The 6,294-nt window shown below is 41.9% G+C and overlaps 1 protein-coding gene across 11 annotated transcripts in view; it reads right to left on the bottom strand.

Annotated features, from left to right (window-relative positions):
* Nucleotides 1–6,294, bottom strand: part of Elavl4 (ELAV like RNA binding protein 4) — a 138,437-nt gene that overhangs the window by 23,371 nt on the left and 108,772 nt on the right. The window lies entirely within an intron of this gene.

The raw sequence follows: 6,294 nt of genomic DNA, 5'->3' as shown, positions 1-6,294 counted from the left end.
AGAGAGAGAGAGAGAGAGAGAGAGAGAGAGAGAGAGAGAGAGAGAGAACTCAATATCTTTGCAGAAGCCACACTTCCCATGGGCCATGTATTAAAACCCTCCTCTGGTCTAGGATTTCTTTTCCTTGGGGTTCACCCTAGGATGAGAGGTTTCCAACTCCCAACAATTCTCATTCTGGGTATGGGGCTTTGAACTCATAGGAGCTCTCATCATCCAAACTAAAAATAGTAAATGCCTTTGAATAGTCACACCTGATATATAGGGGCAGGCAGCATGATCAGGAAGATCCAGTACCAGAGAGTGGAAGGGTGGCATGCAGTTTGTTAAGGGACTTGTGTAGAGTCTTGGTCATTTGGGTCATTTTGGAAAGAAGTCATTTACTGTCCATGTCTCCCAGATCTCTTCTCAGGGGATAACAGCACTTACCGCTGGCCGACTCTGAGAGAGTTTAGTGAGATAATGTACATAAAATGCCTACCAAGTACATTGCCTAGATCATAGCAGGTGCTCAACAAAGAACATAGTAGGTGCTCAATCCTGTAAAATTGGGACAAGCACTAGACTCAGTAGCTGAGTCTATTGTCTTGGTCATGCCAGCCACACCCACAGTCAGGGCGAATAGCAGCATCTGAGCAGAGAGGACCAGAGACAGTTTTAGTCAAGGATGCAAGCATGGCCAGAATTTAGAGCAGTTGCTACAAATCATTCTTTGCCCTCATCATCCCAGGAGCCAAAGAACAATAAAGAAAAGGAAGGGCAAGGGTTTCTTTCAGAAAGAACGGAGAAGCTCCTAACACACAAAGGGGAAAGCACAAATGCACTCGGCAAAGAGGATTTAGCTACTTTAGGCGGAGATGATATCAACTTGTCTACAAAGAGGTAGCAAGTGACAGGGCTCCCCCCTAAGTGAAATAAAAATAATGTACTTGCGATCGTGCCACTGATTATAAATAGTCCATCAGCTCTGCCATGTGTCATCAGCCAGAAATATCATTAGGAAACTTTACATTTTCTGACATACTCTTTAAGAAACACAGTGCTTGTGGTGGCTGCAGAGCCAGCTTGAACTTCTCAGGCAATGTGATTGATTTGTGGGTGGTAGCAGAGCCGAAGGGGAGGGAAATGACAGGATGTCACATGTCAGGGAAGACTGATTACATAAAGCTCTCTTTAGTGTACTGGGGCCAGGGCTGGGAGATAATACAGCAAAAAGCCTGCCACGTCCCGGTGACAGGAGCCCATTTCAGCAGCCAAAAAATTGTTTCCAACAGCTTCTGTTTTGCTGGTAAATGTCTGTGTTTGTTTTGGTTGTAGGAGGGAACCTGGGAAAACAAGTTGGGTTCTGGATCAGAAAATGGGTATCTTTTTTATTGTTATAGGATAGAAGCAAAGAGAACAGAGAGGGAACTCAATGACATTTGCTCATCAAATGAAAACCCCAAATGCCAATGTCTTCTGTTGAACAGGAAAGACAGAGGCAAACTTTGCTAGACTGGCTCATCACCAGCCAGAGATGTTGCCCTATGAACGAGAACCGATTGTGAGGCATGGGGGGCACTCCTGCTGCCGTGACCCTGTGACCCTTTGCTTTTTGTTTTATTCTGCAAGTTTGGTATGTATGTCTCTTTCTCTTTCTGTGTGTGTGTGTGTGTGTGTGTGTGTGCACGGGTGTGCCCACATGTGCGTGCGAGAAAGAGTTGTATTACAAGACCCTGTCACATGTTCTCAGAAATGCCATTTTGCAAATACAAAAATATAAGAGACTAATTTCATTGGTTTAAAAATATAATCTCTCCTAAATTTGTCTCCACCTCATCAAGCCTAACTAAATTCACCTAATTAAATCCATTTTCATCATGCAAATATCTCAGTCATATTTATCTTGCATATATAATATTCCTATAATCACTTTAAAAAACTAGTCATGTACCAAGTTGAACTGCTTCTAAAGAACATTTTAAAGCAATTATGTCTATGACCAACCTGCTGTAGGAGTTCTAGGAAACCAGTTGAATGGGTCATTTTCTAGTCTAATATAATTTGAATAAAATCTAAAATAGAATATAAAACAAACAAATAAGACCTCCACTGCTAACAGTGAACTTGATCATTCCGAAAAATGTTTGTATTCATCATGTTCATGAAATACATGTATGGCGTATGTTCCCATTATACTATTCTTTCTTTGTAAAACTACTCATATATTAACGGCTATCAAAATATATATTGTGATTTTAGGTTTTGCACTCTAAATTTAGTCTTAGATATTTGCTTCTGGAGGAAGGAAAACTCAGGCGTAGGTCCCAGGAGTATCTGAAGGTTAAGCGAGGAAAAGGACTCCAGTCCAGCAAGATGTGTGACATCAACCCCCAGCCTGTATCATCCCCAGTGGACCATCCCCCTGGCTCCCACTATAATTAGCTCTCCTGTGTTATCATTACCTGTCCAGGGTTTAGAGAGACTTCATTTAGCATCAAGGATAAAAAGTGTTTCAGGGAAAACCAAAACTCAGAAGAATGTAAACTCACAAAGGAAGATTCTTCTCAGTATAAAATAAACTGAAAATTCTAGAACAGAGCTCTGTATTGAAGAAGAGGCCAGAGATGGAGGAGCTGGCCTGTGAAGGGGAAGATAGGAGGTAACTCGGCAGCACAATGAAACTACCTGCAGTTAGCCTAGTTCGTGAGCAGGCTTTCTTCACACATACCTCACAGCATCACAGGAGTCCAGCTATGTCTAATAAAAATGCTTCAAGTACCTAAGCATTCCCTTTTTGAAAAAAAATAACCCAGAGAAGATTAAGTTCCAGAACAAAAATGAGAAAATCCCAAACTACATTTTTTTTAAAGGAACTGTTTTAATACTTGAGGAGAGTAAAACAAACAAGAATTTTGTGTTTGAATTTTGATGGCAAAGCATTGGTGGTGGGTTTTGGTTCAGCAGTCCTGAGTGTAAGCATATACAGGAAGCTACAGATGGGAAACATTCGTAAAGAATGCCAATGCTCTTTTTTTTCCATAAGGACCGAGAGAGTTGCCATGCTGAGAGGGCTCAGGGGACACCACAGTCTGGGGCCCAGAGCTTCTGCATATATCTGCAGTCCAGAGATAACAGTCATTTTCTTTTTTCTTTTAGTGATATCTTCTCCCTTTATCAATGGTAACAAAATGTGAGCATATAGTTATGACAACAATATTTTAAGAAGTGTACATTAAACTTTATTTTTGTTCTAAATTTATGTTTACTTTGATTGGCAAGTTGAGCAGTCATTCAAGTTCTGCTTACTAACTTATCTTTATTTAAGAAAGAGATAGTAGAGAATAAAGACTGTTTCTAAAATCTTAGGCTACAGTATCTGGCTCCTTGATGCCCACATCTGATCAGCCTTCAGCAGTCCTGTCCAGCTGGCAAGGGTGGGGCGTCTCCACTTACCATGCACTGGTAGGAAGCATTCTAGGTAGTTTGGGATAGAAACATAGAATTCGAAATGTAGTTTCCAAGAGAAAACTGTATGCATAATAGCCACAGCTTAAATCACGTCCATATATTTTGGCTTAAACAGGTTCTTGTTTTGAAAACTGTTCTCCTAAATATGAACCTGAATATTTATGTTTTGATATAGCGTGGGCATTTGCACACATGGAGAGAGAATATTTCCTCTTGCTATGTGCCCTCCTACTATGATAGAAAACATTTCTATTTGGCTATAGGTTATATGTCAAAACTCTCCATTTAGTAGCCAAACATTCCTTTTCACAAGAATTAATTTATGGAAGATTATATCCCTGAACACAGTAGGTCCTTGGAAGGTGTTTAAGCAGAGCATGTTTTGCATATTTGGAAGAAGAGACAAAGAGGAAGTAACTGGGGGATCAAGTTTGCATTCATGAAGAAGGAGAGACCCTGACACCACTCACGCAGGGTGTGCATATGGGGAGGTATGAGGATAATCTTGGTGTCATTTCTCATCTACCATCTCTTTTTGTGTTCTGGGTTCGCCTGAAATGCAGATCAAGTAAATGACAAGAGTCACCCCAGCCCAGAGCCACAACGAGGCTGAGCGTACGAAGTGCTTTCCCGTCATTCCATATCACGTTTGCTTTACAAGGCAATGCTATGTGAAGAGAGAAAAGTATCATCTTACAGAAACGAGTGAACTGAAGGTCAGAGAAAACTGTAATTCTTCCCAACATCACAAAACTAAAATTTTGATCCATCAGGATTTGAGTAGGCATTTGTCTGCTTGTTTTAACGTGTAGGGTAAGGTAGTAAACAATTTGGGCTTGGTAGGTCATAGTCCTTGTTACAATAACCATGCCATTATGTGTGAGCCAGAGACACTATCTGAACCAAAAAAATGGCTGTGGTCCAAAACAACTTTATCTAGAAAAACAGACAGAGGCCAGACTTGTCTCTAGGTCCAGAGGCTGACGACCTTTTAGCTCTGACTGCTGTTCGCCATTGTCACAGTTCCCTCTTTAAAGTAAGATATTACTAACAACTGAGGCTTTTTGGACTCATTTAAGAGAATGTAAATTGTTTTATGTAGTTTCTGTTAAGCTTTTTTTTTTTTTTTTTTACCTTGTCCAAGCTCTGGAAACTGTTCAATCACAGCCCCTTAAGACTCCTGTTTCTCAGGACTTTGCTGGGTCTTCAGGGTTCTAGGATTATTCTGACCTCATGGCTGACAACAGCAGCAAAAAAGCTGGCCGGAAGGAGCCTCAGCATTTCTGTACTGCCAACTTGCACACTTTGCTCTTTCCCTGTGAGAATCACCCTTCTCCAGAAAGCTCACACCGGCTCATCTCATCTGCAGAGCCCCCGAGGGGGGCAGCCAGATGGGCAGTTGCTGTTGATGAAAACTTCTGAGTTGAGTAAGGGATTTTTGTGGCCATCAGAACCCCTAGCTCAAGCTGAAATCCTGTTTTCAAAGCACATGATAAAGTCTCCTGTCACCTCAAGATCACCTGCTTGGTGATAATTCACACATCGGGTTAACAGCATTCAACTTCAAATCTCAGGATGCCCTGGCTGCCAGTTCTGAGATATCTTTCCCGAGTCTGTCTGAACATACCGGGAGAGGCAGAAAGAGTGTGCCTGCTACTGCCTGTGGCTCATAACCACACTTGCTGTATAACCTTCGTTAAGTCATTTAAGCTCCTTCAGCCTGTTCCCTTGTCTGGAAAAAGAGAGCTAATCCTTTAATCCTCATAATCAAAGGATCACTGTGAGGATTATATGAACAGGGGGACTAATAGCTGTTATAATTTATTCAATGACACTTTGTGCCAGGCACTGTGCTAAGTGGCTTACTCATGTTACTTCATTTTATCCTACGTGAAATGGGCACCATTGGCCCATGGTGCACACATGGAAGAATGAGGTTTAAGAAGTGGTAAAATGACCTGTTCCAAGTTAAGGAGCTGCTAGGCTCTAGGGCTAGGACTTGCATGAACACTTTTAGTGACACTCCAGTTCATGCTTTCCCTCCACAGTGGCTGCCCTCAGCTTAACATGCCTAGAAGAGTCTGACATCTGGTAAGTCTTGACAGGACACCTTTGCTCTCACCAGAACAGGATACCATGAAGTCTTGAAAATATGGTTGTGTGCCTTCTGCCATCCTCTGGGGATTTAACAGTGTTGATCAGCCTGAAACTCAGCTTTCCTATTGAAAACCCAGTGTCATTGTCAGCAATGAGTCAGGGACTTCCTTTCTTTCGGTAGTTGACAGAGTTGCCCTAGACTACGCATCGTTGCTATTTCAAGCACACTCCCTGTAGTACCCTTGCTGGCATCATCTACAAGAAATGCAGATCCTCGGGCCCTTCCCACCCCAGATCGCCTGAATCAGCATCTGTGTCTCAGTGTGATCCTTGAAGGGTTCAAATGCTTATGGAAAAACAAGAAGAATAATTGGCAAGTTGGATTAGATATTAGATGGCAAGTTGGGTTTCAGTCTCAGTTCTGAATACTGTTCTGTGTCCCTGGCTGTGTGTGATTAACCTGCCTGTGCCTTGGTCTCTGGGAAAACCACACATCTAATAAATGGGAAGTCAAACTCTCACAGTTTTCTAAATATATGCTATTTCTTTTGGCCTCCAAACTTCGAATCCCCCTTTGACTCTGTTTTGGAATTCTGTTTTAGAAGACAGCATCAAGTTTCTTCAAGGGGCTAGTGGGAGCTTTATATGAAACAATTCATGTAAAGTGTCTGGCCTCTAACAGAACCTCAGTAGGTATTGCTGTCTTTTTCTTCCCTCACACCCTGTTAGGTGTTAGTTTTCATGCTGTCT

This window comes from Grammomys surdaster, unplaced genomic scaffold, assembly GCF_004785775.1.
Source record: "Grammomys surdaster isolate TR1022 unplaced genomic scaffold, NIH_TR_1.0 100, whole genome shotgun sequence".
Classification (NCBI taxonomy): domain Eukaryota; kingdom Metazoa; phylum Chordata; class Mammalia; order Rodentia; family Muridae; genus Grammomys; species Grammomys surdaster.
The sequence above is the reverse complement of the archived record's forward strand: the minus strand, read 5'-3'. Positions and strand labels throughout refer to the sequence as shown.